Source organism: Haliotis cracherodii, unplaced genomic scaffold (assembly GCF_022045235.1).
Source record: "Haliotis cracherodii isolate W230 unplaced genomic scaffold, xgHalCrac1.p SCAF_5, whole genome shotgun sequence".
Taxonomy (NCBI): Eukaryota; Metazoa; Mollusca; class Gastropoda; order Lepetellida; family Haliotidae; genus Haliotis; species Haliotis cracherodii.
In genome coordinates this window covers 12,350,080-12,369,170 of record NW_027266308.1, presented here as the reverse complement: position 1 = coordinate 12,369,170, position 19,091 = coordinate 12,350,080, and the positions used below count along the sequence as shown (strand labels likewise).

Sequence of the window (19,091 nt, the reverse complement as noted above, 5' to 3'; positions counted from 1 at the left end):
TGATAGATATTTTCAGTCAATGACATTCTATGGTTTATTCCATTCCATTTATACTCAGAACATCATATTGCCTCTCATAACATTCAGGTTTCTACATGATTGCATTGTACTTAGTCTTCTCAGGGCCATGTTTGTTTTCACCCTTGATATTTCACATTAGCTGTCCTCTCATTCACTCAAAGGCTTGGCAAATCTACCAGAAACAGTGGCAACATACAGATTGTTCAAAAGAATTATCTAAATTCATCATCTTGAAACAACAGATGAACTAAAGAATGACATCCTTTTCCACGTCAATACATTTGGATTTAACAGCAATACCTTTATATCAAAGAATATTACACAGAAAATATTCTACATTTGCAACTTGGCAGGCCCAAACCTGTCATTGTTATGGACAGCATATGGCTTCCAGAACACGAATGAACCACTCAAGAGGGAATATAGCCTGCCTGTCTACAGCCAAGTTCCCGACAGGGCAATTGCAACAGACATATTGTCGAACAATAATTCTAAAATAATTATCAAACTCCCACAACAGTACTCAAATCAGACAAGACAACTGAACATTGACAGCTTAATGAGAACACTGTTGTTGATCCATTGTGAGTGATAGAGTGAGTGAGTTGGGTTTAACACTGCATTGAACAGTATTTCAGTTATATCATGGTGTGTCAGCCTCATGTGGGAGAAATGTTCTAGGGGATTCAATTGGACACAATCATAATCAGACGTCTCACTCCGATACAATGTAACCTCTTTGCTTGAAGATCTCACTAAGGGACACAAACTCTGCACAGCAAATGGTGGTGTCTTAAACGACTCTGCTACCCTTGCCACTACTCAATTGTGAAGAGATAATGTTGAACTCAATGCATACTTACACGCATGCAACCAGTGATATTATATTCTGTAATACCGATAAGGTTTAAGTTGTGGCAATTCAGACTTGTGCTCTCATCTTCCAAGCTCTTAAACCACAACAAACAGACCTCTTTTCCTATAAAAATTAATATTACTACAACCATTACAAAGACAATCTTGACTTTAATGAGTTTAAAGTATTAAACTGTGGCCCTTAATAATTCAAGGATAACATTTTCAGTCTATTTCATTGGATTCTATCACACTGCATGAGGAGAATTTTTCAAAAAGAAAATTTAATCCATGAAGATGACAAGTGCTGAAATAAATGTCATCGATTTTTAGAAACAAATAAGAAGAACCCAAACGATAGCAGACTCACTATTGAAAATGACTTGGATGAAAATCTGCCTCGGCAATGTTCCTGATGCTTATGCCGATGGTGAACTATTGGCTATATGGGATATTAAGACCGTCCAATATGCGTGTCATGACGACTGTCAGTGTCAGACTTATTGGGCATAGGTCTACTTAGGATGGAAATGTCAAGTGATATTTGAGGAAACGCTACGATATGTCATGAAGAGGTTTATCAGGTTTAAGGATGGAATTACCAATGTGAAGGACGGCTCATAATTTCCATATTGAGTTTCACTCGTTATTGTATATTGTTTCACGTCATATGAGTTTATCTAAATGATAATGAAATGTTCCATGCTGTATACACTCTGTAACATGTAAAGAGGCAAAACAAATATCAAATGACAAAAATAAAAATATGTAAAAAATATATCAAGAGGAGGCAGCTAAGTCTTAAGCTTCTCAATGAGAACAAATTTCACAAAATGAACCAAGTTGGGAATCAAACCCAGGTATTCTTCACGGCAAGCAAACACACTACCCACTGAGTGGCCGCATCAGTGAACAAATTTCAACATATCTCTGCTTTCAACAGTATTTAAGTTACTGTCAGTTGTGAGGAAAGCAGGGTGAAGCGATGGACACTTTGGTGAAAACCACGAGCATAGTTTCACAGTATACAGGCAAACGTGGGTCCATGGGTGGCCCATTGTATAAAGAGCCCAGAATTGGCTGTGAAAACTTGTATCCCTTGGGAATGCCAGGATCCTGTGACTGAATCCCAGTTTGTACTGATTATGAACCTTGGTTTAAATTGTCAGCACTATTCCCTTGTAGTGGGTTTCACTTAAGTGGCAAACATCTAAGACCTGTATTGCTTCCAACATTAATCGGTCACATCATGACACAATTTAAAATTCTGTTCAAAGAGCATAAACCACAAAATTTATCTTTAACTCTGTTTTTTTCACCAAAATAATATTCTAATAAGAGCCCCCTATTTCTAATTTTGAGGGAACCTGGGCACTTATTACGTCGAATACGGTACCCTGGACAACCGACGTTGCTTGACTTCTGATTTATGAGTTGTGTGCTATAAACAGGACCACACGCCACCACTTGACATGAAAAGTTAGTTAACAGTGTGATAACAACTATCAGTGTGACCCAAACCATCTCAAATAGTCATGACACTGTACATTAGGAAAATCTCGCCTAATTCGCTATCTCTGCCCTCAGATATTGAACAACTGATTCAAACAAAGCCCAAATGGTAGAAGATAATAATCAATATGGGAATTATCGTACACAAAAAATTGATAAAATAAAAGAATAAAAACAAAAATCCTTCATACAGGATTTATCCCCATGTTTGGCGGAGCGACTTCTCTAAATAAATATTTATATAGCAAATGTACATGAACAGTGTTTTAAGAGCTTAACATCAATTACCCATTTGCATTGATTAAAGTCTGACTTGGATTTACAGTAGTCGGGAGCTAGACACTGTTCACAATGACTCTGTTTGTCAGGGCTCGACTTCACAACACAGTGTAATGATTGCATAAATAAGAGTTATCCCTAACCTCTGATGGCTGGTATTGTGTGATCAAGTCGAAATGGTATGGCTGAATTAATGAATGCTCAACATGAAAGGATATATAACTGAACCATTTGTATGCAACAGGGTATGTTTGACTCAACATGAAATATCAGGTGACCTAGACTATTCATTTTAACTAAGGTCATGTAAAAGGTCAATGATTAATTTTATTTCTGAAAGACAAGGACATCATATATAGTCTGGAAGGTAATTTAAGGTACCGACGTTTACTACAATATCTGAAAAACTATTGGACCTACTCCAGTCAAAGTTGGTATTAGATTATTAAACAGTCATACATAACTGGATATTACATTTAAAGATAATCGGTGCATGAATAAAAAATCTGTCTATTTAGCTATCACAATATTTTATCAACAACCAGACCTGTTTGTCACGGGTGGAACGAGCATTCATTGAAACAGCCATCTGCATATTGCTACCCTTGCGTCACGGGGCCATATGACACAGTTGAACCAATCAACTCAACTCGAAAGGGTGCACGGGAATCACGCACGTTGTGAGGCCCAACGCTAACACCGTATTCGTGTGTGCGGGATTCCCGTGCAAATTTTCACTGGTTAGCCAAAATGTCACCCAAAATTTTCAATAACCAGCCAACATACTAAATGGTCAGCGAAAAAATGTCACCAAGTATACTAAATGGTCAGCCAAAATGTCAACTAAAATTTTTAATGGTCAGTCCAAATGTTACTCCAAAATACTAAATGGTCAGCCCAAATGTCACCCAACATGCTAAATGGTCAGCCCAAATGTCAACTTAAATTTTCAATGGTCAGTCCAAATGTTACTCCAAACTACTAAATCTTCAGCCCAATGTCATCCAACACACTAAATGGTCAGCCAAAATGTTAACTAAAATTTTCAATGGTCAGTCCAAATGTTACTCCAAAATATTAAATGGCCAGCCCAAATGTCATCCAACCCACTAAATGGTCAGCCAAAATGTTAACTAAAATTTTCAATGGTCAGTCCAAATGATACCCAAAAATTTCACTGGTTAGCCAAAATGCCCCCAAAACTTTCAATAGCCACCCCAAACTTCACAACCTCTGTTCCACCAAGCTGCTCCCATGGGGAAAGACAGTCAAGTCATTTAGTGTTCAACCAAACACACCATTTGAATGAATGAAATTTGACACGTGTGGAATTTACCTAGAATGCTCTACGGGACAGTGGACTGGATGGCAACCATCTACCATTCTGCCGGCCAGCAGACAATGTTTAAACAAAGACGGGTTGAATGGCTATCTGACCACCGATGTGATGCTGATCCAGGCAATCTACATACCGTCCACCTGACATGAATACTAATGAACAGGGTAAATAAACACCGAGCTGCCACCCTGTGATGATTGGTCAACAGTCAACAAAAGAGGGGATTTTATACAGCCAAACAGAGCAAGCAGGGAACGGCTACAAACACGGACTCATCTTTCTCCAGGCATTAGCTTACTGACTTTTTTCAACCTTATTTTCCATTGCTTGGTAACAAAATGTTTGGCCTGAATAGATTGCATAAAAAAATAAAAAATATCCTACCCCCCAAAAATGAATGACCACCCGATTCTTCAACATTATATGGTTAATCTGACAGAATGAGACAGATGACAGATAAACTATACAATATGAATGAATCGGGTGGTCCTTAGGTTTTTGTGAGAAGATTATTAAACTTCCAATTTAATGGGATACCGTATTCGACGTAATAAGTGCCCAGGGTGCTCTCAAAATTAAAAATAGTTGGCTCATATTAGAATATTATTTTGGTGAAAATGACAGAGTTAAAAGATAAATTTCGTGGTTTATGCTGACAGCCTGAAATGTTTATATACAAGAGATACATTTTTTCAGAATTCAATTGTCCATAATTAAGGGTGTATATAACACACGAGTGTGTATAATACACAAATAAATAAGTGTTGCGTACATTGATCAATCGGAAGGGGTGCTAATTGGTATTGTTCACAAGCCAATATATAAGCAAATATTGCCGTGGGCGCTTATTAGAGCGGGGCGCTTGTTACGTCGAATACGGTAAGTGTGTTTACCAATGTAGTGATACCCATGAGCATGACAAACCTAGAAACATAATCAGGGATTCCAACCGATTATCACAGGATCCTGGTACTCCCAAGGGAAGCTACTCTGCACACTTTCTGCTATGCCTTAGATGACTAGGCCACCCATGCCCCTTAAAGACTATTAAAGATTGGAGAAAACAACCAGTTTCAGCAGAATCTGTCATCTCCGTATACACGCTAACACAAATACTTGCAGTGAAAGTTGAGAATATGAACCATAATTTTTGGGTTTTCGGAATCTGTAAACAAATTCTTAAAACCAAGTCTGACTAATGAATCAAATTATTTCAATTTCTCATGAATATGAGGGTAATCTAAAAAGGATCACTTACACCTGATTGTATTAAATTTTATTCTCCTAAAACTGTAAAGATAATCAAATACTAAAATACAATTTCAAATAAAAATACAATTGAAATTTGAATTGATATCAAACTTAGAATTACTGAAAAAGAATCCAGTCCTACTGAAAAATGAATGTGAATATGTTAACACAGAAAGCAAGAAGAAAGATATGATCAAGATATGATCAAGTATGTCAGGTATTCAGTACCTGTTCGGAACAATTATCAGGCCACATCAGTTGATGTGGCATTTGTACTTTCAGTTTCTGTTCTTATCAGTTCAAATATTAACATTTTTACATTCCGGTCCGCAGGTCTAAAAAATATCTTAAATACTTCCATTACTAATTCCATATTACTCTGCTGTTAACGGATATGTCTAGATATTTAATACCATATTCCTCTGCTGATAACGGATATGATGCTAAATCATGAAAACCACATTACTCTGCTGATAACGGAATTGTTTAGATCATTAAACATATGTTACTCTGGTGATGACAGTTGTGCCTAGATCTTATAAAACCACATTACCCTGCTAATAACGGATATTTCTAGATCATCAAACATATATTACTCTGGTGATGGCGGTTGTGCCTAGATCATGAAAACCACATTACTCTGCTGATAACGGATATATCTAGATCATCAAACATATATTACTCTGCTGATAACGGATATGTCGAGATCATCAAACCATACTACTCTCCTCATAACGTATATGCCTAGATCAATGCCACGTCAGTCTGTTCATAAAAGACATGTCTAGGTCATCAAAACCATATTACTATGCTGATAACAGATTTCTCTGGACCATCCATACCACACCACGCTGGTGATAATGGATATGTCGAGATCATCAAACCATACTACTCTCCTCATAACGTATATGCCTAGATCAATGCCACGTCAGTCTGTTCATAAAAGACATGTCTAGATCATCAAAACCATATTACTATGCTGATAACGGATTTCTCTGGACCATCCATACCACACCACGCTGCTGATAACGGATATGTCGAGATCATCAAACCATACTACCCTCCTCATAACGTATATGCCTAGATCAATGCCACGTCAGTCTGTTCATAAAAGACATGTCTAGATCATCAAAACCATATTACTATGCTGATAACGGATCTCTCTAGACCATCCATACTGCACCACACTGGTGAAAACGGATATGTATAGATCATCAACACCATACTACTCCACAGATAACAGAAAAGACTAGACACAAGAAACAGGTGCTTGCTCCTGTCTGCATCATAACACAGAGAGCTCCAGAAAGAGACATTAGAAACCCTATCATGTACAATCTGATGTCAACGAAAAATAAATGAATTGTGACAGCATGTAGCTGGAAGCAAAAGTCAAGTGCACAAACTACTTGGGTCAACAACATTGAGATTTCTATATGAAAAGAAGCCATGAGAAAGCAGTGATCAGAAGATGATATCCACACACACAAGCAGACAGGTGCAGATCAACAATCCAATAATAACATGATCGCTCCATAATGTTATTCAAGGGACAATTGTGCCAGTTCTTGCAGGTTTTTTACCAATATTCCATGGGGATATTTGTGGGAAATAGGCCCCCAAGGGATGCCCCTGACAGTTTATCAGCTTGACAGGACTTATCAAATCAGACCCACATCAATTGTGTAGACACCCTAGTTTAATTCACAGCATGGTGTCGCCGATATTGAATTAAATTCTGGTAAAATCTCAGGCTCTCCGAAAAAGCTGTTGATATTCTAGAAGCACATGCAGACTTGCATAAACATGCCTGGCTTTCTATGGATGTAACCTTCATTACAATGAGTCTGTATGTCTTCTATCCTGAGGTATTGCTACTACAACGATATCTGTCATAGAGTGTCCAATCTCACACACAAACCTGTGTGGAGGTGTACCACTGATATGGGTATGGGTGGCCCAGCTGTCTAAGTGAGTGAGTGAGTTAGGTTTAACACCGCTTTTAACAGTATTCCAGTCATATCGCGGCGTGTCAGCTTAATGTGGAAGGAAAGCCCGAAGTGATGCATGTTTCAGACGTTTACCACTTCGGTGAAACCCACGAGCATGGGTATGGTGTTGACAAACCTAGAGAAACATAATTGGGCGAACCGGGATTCGAACCCACAATCATAGGTTTCTGGCGTGCCCAAGGGACGCAACTCTGCACAGCGAATCGCGGCGCCTTAGACGACTGGGCCACCTGTGCCCCCTCCCAGCTGTCTAAAGTACTGCAATTTGCTGTGGAGAGTTATGTCCCTTTGGCACACCAGGAACCTATGATTGTGAGTTCAAATTCCAGATTCACCCTGGTTATATTCACATTATTTCGCCAAAATGTCTGATACCTGGATCACTTCAGGATTTCATCCCATATCAAGATAATACACCAAGATATAACTGTAATTATGTTGAAAGCAGTGTTAAACCCAACTCACTCACTCACTCATGATAAACACAGCTGTAGTCTGCACATGGTTTCACTTCATTAACTTGTTTACAAATGTCATTTAGTTGCATTTTTATGATCTTCTGTTGCTGCTGCTGCTCTTCCGATATCCGGCACAGCATCTATGTACATCATTGTGGTTGACCTTTTCACTTCTACTTAATTGATAACAAACTTTTTAAAGTGTCATTGAGTTAACTTTTTATGACCTGTTATTGCTGCCAATTGTTTTGTCCTGACGTATTCAGCACAAAATGAATTTGTTCTTGCAGTATAGCTCCACAAACAGACAGAAAAACATGGCTGTTACTATGAAGAAATGAAGCAAATGTCCAGAGGCTGATGGAGCTATTTGCGATGGCTGAAGTGATAATGTTTTAAGTGTAAGCAATTCATTATTTATAATGCCTCCAAATACAAGAAATAATAATCCTCTTTATTTTAATTATGTGGATTACATTTTTTTTAAAACCTTAAGTTGACCAAAATTGAAATAGAGAGCAAGTGAATAGGGTTGGGAACAGTATTCCAGTTATATTACAGCTTGTCAGCATAAGAGTGAGTGAGTGAGTTGGGTTTAACGCCGCTTTTAACAGTATTACAGTAACATCGTGGCATGTGAGCTAATGTGGGAGGAAAGCCCCAAGTGAAACTCACAACCACATGTATGGTGCTGACAAACCAAAGATAAGGCTAACTGAATTTGGGATTCAAACCCATTACCATCAAATCCTGGCATAACCAAGGGACACCACTCTGTGAAGTGAAATGTGCCTCAGACCACTAAGGCCACCCTGCCCTAGCCACTGCACAGAGAGTGACATATCGGGAGGAGATGTGTTTGTGGAACCCAGGTGTGATTACACAGCCATGCCACACACCTAGAGCAACTCCTGCCATTTGTGACTGCCGCCTGTTTGTGAAGATTATCTGCACAAACATTGGGACAAACATGCGATGCTGATGCTGGTGGGATGGAGAGAATGCTGGCTGCCACTGTGTCAATACATTACATGACTGCCTTTATCCTTGAAATATTATGGTCATCACAATATCTAGACAACTAGACAAGGTCATCTGAGGGGGGATTGCTGTATGACAAAAAATGGATTCAGACAAAGGTAATAATGTTTAGGGACTGGTCATCCCATTCGGTGGGGGGTGGGTGCGTTGGATTGGTCTTAGGACTGTATTGTATTCCACCAACACTCACCTCCACCTACTCATTTTATGGACTGAGTGAGTATGGTTTTACGTCACTTTTAGCAATATTCCAGGATAATCACGGCAGGGGACACCAAAAATGGGCTTCACACATTGTACCCATGTTGGAAATCGAACCCGGGTCTTTGGCGTGATGAGCGAACGATTTAACCACTGGGCTACCCGACCGCCCCACCCATTTTATGGAACATAATGTTATCTTTTTAGAGGTTGTAGAACAGTCAGCTCATGTTCCTAACTTACCACAAGCCAGTCTGAATTTATCAAACAGTGTCTGATGCGTAATATCTTCAGACTTTCGCACAATGAAATATTCATGTGACAATCTCCACATACATTGTAGATTTATGTTGGGAAGAATAGCCCTGCCCTTACATCTGAGATACTAATGTCAGCTGTTACATCAGCAGCACAATGGATGCACTGAAATCAAGATAAAGGGGAATGTTTCTGAAATATGATGACAATATTGTGAAATATTTGTCTCGGTCATGTGAGATATGATCGCTACAAGTAAAACGTAATCCTCTTCAGCGTGTTAGCTGTCTGGCGTGGTAACACTTCAGCTGGCTGAGAGTCGGGATAATCCAAGCCCACTTGATGACTTGGCACACAACCATGGCACATGGACAGGAGGCTGCAGACATGATACTCATTAAGTAAACTGCCAGTTAGATCTATCACAGGAACTTTGGTAGTTATTTATTCCATACCGGTCAACAAGTGGAGAGTGTGAGCTGGTTTAATGCATCTTTGAACAGTGTTTTACAGTTGTAACACAAGTCGTTTTTTATATGGGAGGAAAGAGAGGAGAGATACAGGTCTTACCACAGGTATGGTGCTGAGAAACCTAGAAATATAATCATAGGTTCCTGGCATGCTCAAGGGATGCAACTCCGCACAGGTTTCTGTATTTCACTATCGGAATGTCACTTTGTAAACCAAATCAAATAGGATACAGGATACAATTTTGTGAAAATGGATATTTAATATGGAAATATATAGTATAAAGCGTTACTTTTGTCTTTCAATGTGTATTAGCTGTTCAACTAGGTTCAATCAGATCTGACCGCCTCCCTGGTGTAGTAGAGAGTCCGCCTGGAGAGAGGAAGGTCCGAGATTCGATCCCCAGCCGCGTCATATAAAAAGACGGCTGGTCGGCTCAGAGTCAGTATACTGTGTCTGAGTGGGGTATTCATGTTAAACTGCGGCATGGTATCTCAGTGAGCTAGCACTATAAATCGGCATCAGTTCAGACTTGTACAAGCAGCCATACAAACACACACACGTACATGCACGTCGCTATATAAGTGCAATAATCTTGGACGTGACGTTAAACCACATTTCACCTCACCACTCCTCAATCAGATCTGAACGTTCAAGTATGTAACTGCTTGGTTTGGCCTCCCCGTAATATATATATAGATAACAACCCTGTACCAGTGACACAAACACATAGCTCACCACAGCTCCATAACTTAATACAAACATACAAAAGGGTATACCGTATTCGACGTAATAAGCGCCCTGCTCTTATAAGCGCCCACAGAGACATTTCATGATATATTTGCTGGTGAACAATCCCAATTAGCACCCCTTCCCATTGATCAATGTACAAAAGACTTATTTATTCGAATTTAATATGCAATTAAATTCTGGAAAAATATATATGTCGTATATAAACATTTCAGGCTTTCAGCATAAACCATGAAATTTATCTTTCAACTCGGTTTTTATCACCAAAATAACATTCTATTAAGAGCCCTCTATTTCTAATTTTGAGAGCGCCCTGGGCGCTTATTACGTTGAATACCGTATTTCAATAGAGATGACAGATTGAAGACTGTATCCCATTTTGCTGGACCCTCCTCCCTTTTTATGTGAAAAAAATCATCCCTTCAATACATGTAGCATTCTTTCATGACCACCCCCCTACCCCCCATTTAAGGAAATAGGACTGTCAACAAGAAAAGCATCTACCAAGTCCTTTTTTTTAACCAAAATAACATTCTATGAAGAGCCCCCCATTTCTAATTTTGAGAGCGTCCTGGGCGCTTATTACGTTGAATACAGTAATGTACAAGGATATATACATACAGATTATCATACAAGCATGTGTGTGAAACTGATATTACGAAACGAGTGTGAGAATTCTTGTATTTTCTAAGAGAAAGCGAGTGTAATATATGAACTTTTACACGGGTTTCTTGCATATGGGTGGCCTGATTTCTTTGTTACCAAATTTTTCTCAATAGTTTTTAGATCTTTAGAAAAATGCAATTATCCTGACCGCCGTCTTGGAAAACCACAATTGTGGAATAACATCAACAATCATCAGTTATGACATCGTTTCTAGTGTGACATCATTCCGACCTTGTGTCAATAGTAACCAGTCCAGGATAATTCAAACACTAAAAATGTTATTGTCTACTGAACCTGAAAAAAATGTGCCCCCTTTCAGCGAAAAACAATTTATGCTTTAAAGGAGTAAATGAAAATATATCCTCTCTGTGACAGCAAAAAAAACCCAGCCCCCCTACCCAAATATGAATTAGTTGGTCCCTATACGTATCCAAATATCATATTTTTCAAATTCTATAAGGAATCATAATGTATCTATAAATAGGGTCCTGTAAAGGCACAACACTCCTTTGTTCTGAAGTCTCAGTTAGCATATTGACTCTCCACTCAAAGAACTCAGAAAATACAGAAAAAAACTCCGTGATGATCTGGACATATGTTGAATGGTTAACAACCCCATACACACTGCAAATGTCAGTGCAGTGGGTCGCGCTGACATTGGAATGATCCAAGGATGTTATACACCGTAATGCACTTGTACTCAACCTAGAAACATACATGTATTATTTGTTGCGAGTGTATTTTCTTACAAACTTAATGTTGCAAAAATAACTGATTTGAATATCGTTCAGCAAACAAGTAAAGTTCTAGTGCAGTATATTAATAATCAATGTCAATATTCCCGATTTAGATAATGAACGCTTTTGTATGCATGAGAAAAACAGAAAAACCTAGGCTTAATACATATAATAGTGAAGTTACTAGGGTTGGGACGAGTCCAAATTTACTACCCAGGTACCCACCCCCCTATGACCAGACCCTACCCGGGTACCCGCTGTAGGTCTCAAGAGGCAGGTACAAGTTTTAGATACTTTTTGTGACTAAACCATATATCACGTGACTAACCACGGGTCCGGGTAGTCCTGTGGGTACCCGGGTCCTAGTCAAGACCCACTCGACCCGAGTACCCGAGTTACCCATCCCAACTCTAGAAACTACACTTTACATTTACCCTTGTAATTTTAAAACAGGGTAGGTAGGATTTTCTTTTTGGTAATTTTTTCAAACTTCCTTAACCTATCACTGTAAATTTAGAAGTGGTGTCCATTTTAATGTCAGTCTGTTAGCCCCTTGGATTAGGAGTGATTAGGTAATAAGAACCACATCATTTGTTCTAACTAACAAATAGTCAATAACAGCTATTACACAAACCATTTCTCTCCTCTAAATTGTTTTCCTTCCTGGTGGAATAGATCTAGCTTAGACTTTGTGTAATCTTGATCACTTTTCGTTTCATAAAATGCATATTTTTCACAACCGTGGTGCAGCACTAATCCCTTCAGGCCCTATATAGAATTAACACATGTGTCGAGAGATTTTGTTTGTCAACCATATGCTAAGGCTGTTGGTATTGACGATATATCATATATCATATATCATATATCATATAACATCAAAACAGTTTGCCTTCTTTCAGAAGTTTTTGAAACAATTGATCATAAATAACTTGAATGCCTCCATGCTTTCATATTCTAGGGTATAACCAGTTTCTGGGGAGATAAAATTACATTTTCATGCTATATTTCATATAAAATATCAACTTATATATAGGAATTAAAAATGTATAGCAAACTCTAAACAATGTGTTTTAGGTGACTTAAATACTTATATAATGGCAAACAGATAATATATATATATATATATATTTATAGACAATCAAAAGACGTATATATAATAGTATATATGTCTTTGGACAATCCTACAGCCAGGATAACACTTAACTTTGGTTGCAGAAAGTATCTATCACTTAGATAGAATTAAATGTCTTCTACCATCAGTATACAGAAGTTTATTACTTAATTTAGACCAGTCACCATTATAAAGTAATCGTCTGTATCGGAGTGGTAAAGGGTCTCATCGCACCATGCTAAAAATACGTTCAGGTTGATGCCTTAATTTCAGCCTGAGTATTGCTGCGGATCAATCAGTTGGAGAGAGTCGACTCTATAACCTTTTAATGCAAAGCAAACACAACCAAACAAGCAGCCCCACCACGCACATGACAATCTCACAACTTTCAAAAATTACATAACGGAAATTCTGATAGCTCTTTTCATGTCCATGAGTCCCCCTGAGCTTTCCGATTGTCTTCTATGAATTATAGATATCGCAAACACCATTTCAAAAGGCGGAATCAGTGACGGGTTAATATGAAGAGCTATCTGAGGTTTCCTTGTATTGTTGAGGGATGCTGGCTACCAATCTCAGCCCTGGCAAACATACCCCTCAAAAATCATCCTCGTCATTTGGGAGGCGGACAAACACTGATTGGAACTGATATGATGATAGAATCAATAGCAGCGATAGTCTTCTCCGTCTGGTGTGATACCCTCAAAACGATAAAGTTCACTACAGTAGCTTGATCCTGGCCTGACAAGTCATGCTCCACTAACTTGAGTCAAGAGCTGCACAGCAAGTACAGAGCAGTTGCCTGGAAAGCAGTGGGGGAATCGTGGGAGAATTTAGGGTCATCTTTGTGCCCTAGTTATGCAATAACCTTATCTCATGTTGTCACAGTGTCAAATCCATGTCACTGCAATGTCAAATATTTGCCCAAATAACTTAGCAAAAGTTGACAAGGTTTAAGACCAAGCTTAACAATTAAGACGGTATCTTTAGCAAACCAGTTATGTTCAACTGGGCATTAAAGGCGACAAAAGGCGACAAACGGCGACAAAAGACCACATGATACCTCAAGGAAGTTTGGTGATGGTTATGCTGCACATAAATGTCGACCTCTTTCATAGCCGTGAGAGCCGCGGTGATGAGGTTGGTAACTCTAGGAAATCTCTCACTTGGTCGTACAGCTGCTGCCAGACCTGGTATCAATAGAGTCTTATGGTAATGTGCAGTGGAGAGAGAGGCCTGTGTCAGTCAGGATGCTGCGTCATATTAAAGAGATGACTTAGCATTGCAAGCTTGTCAAATAGCTAGGTTCGTTTTTTGTTCCCATGAAATGGCTCACGAATGTAATTTACGACTGACATTTATGATTTAACATAAATATTGCACTTTCGGACCATACTCATATCCTTCCTGTGAACTAAATTTATAAGTTCTTGGGTTAGTCTGAAATTTAAATATTAACAAAAAAAGAGTAATTCAAAGGCACTTTTGAATGTGAATTGAATACTTGAACTAGCCGGCTTTCTAACTTAGGCTCCAGTTGAAAACATGATGCCTGCTGTTCCTATCTGTATCAACACCTCAACTTTCTATTTCTTCTCAATGTAAAAAGATTTATTTTTTAAAAAAAACATGGAAAAAAAGCTTTTTGAAAAGCCCACATTACTGTGCAATGTATAAATTGTAAGTCAAACTCTCCCATTCTTTTTGAAGTGATGTTAGTACCTTCTTCCATCATTAATTATTGAATCACCCCATATCTGAAGGTGAAATTTGTTGAGTATGAAGGCTCTGCTCGTGTGAACACATACTGGAAATGGGCAGATGTAATTAATTGATGAAAGTTCAGACAATTTAACAAAAAAAAGTATTCTTGAAAAAAAGAAGATTTTGTAAGGAATACATTCCGATCACAATCAAAGCATACTATGCTCTCAAATCCCTTCACAACTTGATATTCATCTTGATCACACATGCAATATTTATTGCAATACCGTTGTTGAAAGAGAACTAATTCCGTAGCTAATTAGGGACGTGTGTGAAAGGTTATCAACATACAAAACACAAGGTTCCGGGATCAAGCTTCCATATTCACAAACAACGCCTTAATGCCGGCACAAGGGAATGAAATATTAATATCATTGACTTGTTCACACTCAGAACATTATAAATGTATATGGTATACAATATTTAAGAGAATCAGTGACACTGCGGTTTACTCTGACGGCCACCCCCAATAAGGTGAAAGCTATTTTCTCTTCATGTGTTCAAATATAAAATGTGAACCAACGCCAGAGAGTAACCAGTCTCAATTATCCTACAAAACAGATTCTAGTTGACGTAAAAAGCAAAATAGCAGTGAAAATTACCGTATTCGACATAATTAAAAAATAAGCGCCCAGGACGCTCTCAAAATTAGAAATAGGGGGCTCTTATTAGATTATTTAGGTGATAAAAAAAAGGAGTTGAAAGATTGTAAATTTCCTGGTTCATGAACAGCCTGAAATGTTTATATATGACAGATATATTTTTCCAGAATTTAATTGTCCATAATTAAGGATGCATATAACACATGTATTATACGCAAATAAATAAGTCTTGTGTACATTGATCAATCGGAGGGGTTGCTATTGGGATTGTTCACTAGCCAATATATTAGCAAATATCGTCATGGCGCTTATTAGAGCGGGGCGCTTGTTACGTCGAATACGGTAAGTGTGTTTACCACTGTAGTGATACCCATGAGCATGACAAACCTAGAAATATAATCAGGGATTCCAACCAATTACCACAGGATCCTGGTACTCCCAAGGGCAGCTACTCTGCTTATTAGAGCGGGGTGCTTATTACGTCGAATACGGTATACGAATGTATCACTGAAAATCAGTGATGACACCAGGTGTTTTTAAACAGGATACAAATGTCTTTAGCTGGCTCCTATCTTTAGACCAAAGGGAATTATATTTTACGACTGATCAATTATGTGTTGAAGCATGGATGTGCTCGTTGTGAATGGAATCTAAGTGGGTTTACACCTCTTGCTATAGACCTGGACACAACGGTAGAACTATCAAGGGCTCTACAAGTTCATTGGGGAAATTCAACTTTTGGTTTGATCTGCCAATGTGGTTAAAACTTTTACATTAGTTAACTCAAGTTCTTAACATACTGTTTCCTATCATAGACTCAAAGTCAGTTAAAAGATACACACTACAAAGGATCTACCCTATACACAGACAGTTCTGCCAGACACAAAGTCAGTAAATCATCTTAATTATTAGTTAATTTCATAACATAAAATATATACAAAATTTACTCAAAGACAGAATTTACCTCAACACATTAAACTGAACTGCAGCAGTAATTTATGTAAATTTTTTATTAAATCAAAATCCATGAATAAAAGTCCAATAGTTTCAAATTGTATCCATGTAAATCTTAACTTTATTTGTCAACTTTTCAGATATATTGTTGGTGTGAGTGAGTCTCTACAAACACTGTGGTATGACACTTTGAGGTAATTAAAAAAATCCCTCCCTAAACCTGCCTCACTCACCTACAAATAAGTTGACTGTTATTTTAAAAGCTTCTATTACGCATCACAAAGGAGACCCACTAAGAAATATCCTGCTTATTTCAGTCCAACATCTAAACTCGGTCAAGCAGGAGAACCTTCCGTTGTCAGTTTCCCGAGTTGCCGGCCAGGCCAGGTAAGATCATTAGCAGCTTACCTGGCTGCGAAAGTATGCACGAGGGTCAAGTTAACAGTAGCATGTGTCATGCAGGACCAACACATGAACAGTAACAACTATGACTCATATGTACCGGTATATCTCCAACCGATTGACACACTTTGCTGTACATTATAACACACCTGTGATTTACACCTGAAACCATTAATAAACATGTGCTACAACTCCTCTTGTTTTTTGGACTATAGTAACTACCTTTCATACACAACTATCCACCTACCTTTCAAACTCCTGGAGAGACTCACACAACCTCAATATTCCCGTACCTAAAGGTACAATGACAGAAAATCCCTCTGCCTGACTAAATATAACTCAGCTCAGATCAATGGAGACTTGCTATATGACCTTAACCTTGCACCAGCATTCAGCCTTCACCTTTACAACTCAGGTAGGTTTGCTGGTGAGATTTCCTGTGCTTGCTCACCTTACTGGGCCATTCGGGTGTGACGTTTTCAATTATTGTGTTTACGGTATTTGCCAATAAACTTGTTCTTAATGCACTGTCTGAATAATTCATAAAGTGTTTTATTTCTGTTATAATTGTCTGATAGGAATTAATTGGCAAAAAATCTTTATTTGTAAAATGAACTTGTTTGTCATCAAGTAATTATCTGGTTTGTTTAGACAAGTGGAAACTAATAAATTTTCCTCAGGTAGGGTTAATAGATTAGGTACAAGGTTTTGTGTTTGTCAGTATTGATGGATGTTTTATCCTCTTGTATAGGTTATGCTTGAAATTATCAATTGTTTTGCTCCCGCAGACAATATTCTATTGTTACTTGATAACAGTTGTTAGGAAAGTGTATTTGCTCAGTAATTGTTGAGGATATTTGTACAACAACTGATCTTAGACTTGGGTTCATCAATTATAATATTTGATAACAATCTTGCTATTTTGTGAAAACATCTGATCAACAATCCAGTTTAATCCCAAAATGTGTGACTACTTGTATTTTTGAAACAGTAAATTGGATCATGTGTAATTAATTTATTATCAGGGATTTAAGGACTGCTTAAGGTAGGTTCATTTGAAAATTATACAATTTCTATTTCATGATTGAGAGGTGTGTTTTTATTGCATACTGGTGTCAAGAAGAAACGCACACATCAAATCTGCTGAACTAACATTTTCCACAACTTGTGTGAAAAACACAAACATTGTAAGGTAGAATATTAAATTGATTTTTTAAATGTTAAATTTTATTTTTCACATTAAAAATATTTATGATGTATACAATCATCTTACGCCCAGTTATATTCTGTGGATATTAAATATTCAAAGATGAGCTATTAAGATTGAAGCACTTCTCAGTTACTTCTGACTTTAAGGATATACACATAAACGCACGATTGCTTTCTCTGTCAAAAAAGATAACTACACAAAGCTACTTTCTTCATTAAAACCATAGATAACAAATAAACATTATTGTCTGAAAATCTATTTAACATCTTTTACAGAAATATTTTAATGAAAACAATTATCAAACATCCCCCAACCTTCAACCCCCCTCCTCTGTTTGTTTGTTTGTTTGTTGTTTAACGCTGCACTCAGCAATATTCCAGCTATATGACAGCGGTCTGTTAATAATCGAGTCTGGACCAGCACCAGACAATCCAGTGATTGACATCATGAGTATCAATCCGCGCAATTGGGATTGATGACATGCATCAACCAAGTCAGCGAACCTGACCACCTGATCCCGTTAGTCGCCTTTTACGACAAGCATAGTCGGCTTTTACAGAAAGCATGGGCTGCTGAAGACCTATTCTACCCCGGAATCTTCACCCTTCCTCTGATACTTTCTGTCAATCATTAACTATGAAGAGTCGTCCGATATTTGTGAAAAATGATGCAGTGATGAGTGAGTGAGTGAGTGAGTGGGTGGGTGGGTGAGTGAGTGAGTGAGTGAGTGAGTGAGTGAGTGAGTGAGTGAGTGAGTGGGTGAGTAAGTGAGTGAGTGAATGATCGAGTGAGTGAGTGAGTTGGGTTTAACACCACTTTTAACAGTATTCCAGTTATATCACTGCGTGTCAGCTGAATGTGGGAGGAAAGCCCGAAGTGATGCAGGTCTCAGACATTTACCACTTCGGTGAAACCCATGAGCACGTGTATGGTGCTGAAAAACCTAGAAACATAATCGGGCCGAACCGGGATTCGAACCCACAATCATAGGTTTCTGGCTGCCCAAAGGACGCAACTCTGCGCAGAGAATCGCAGCGCCTTAGATGACTCGGCCACCCGTGCCCCCTTCAATAGGCATCGTGGTAAGCCACTCCACTGTCAGGCGATCAATAAGTCATCAGCTCCAACTTCATCCACCACAAAAACCTGTGCAGGTGAATGCATTTGATCAGTTGCTCTCTATAGAAATGTGTGAAGCCT

The 19,091-nt window shown here is 38.3% G+C and overlaps 1 protein-coding gene across 3 annotated transcripts in view; it reads right to left on the bottom strand.

The window, feature by feature from the left end:
* LOC139444032 (alpha-mannosidase 2x-like) overlaps nucleotides 1–19,091 on the bottom strand; it is an 82,168-nt gene that overhangs the window by 32,606 nt on the left and 30,471 nt on the right. Inside the window, exon 1 of one of the 3 annotated variants that reach the window (XM_071224933.1) lies at nucleotides 16,929–17,024. The exons of the other annotated variants lie outside the window; for them this stretch is intronic. The gene's annotated coding sequence lies outside the window, so the exon portion shown is untranslated. Of the gene's footprint in view, nucleotides 1–16,928; nucleotides 17,025–19,091 lie in introns of those variants that run through there. 3 annotated transcript variants of the gene reach the window in all.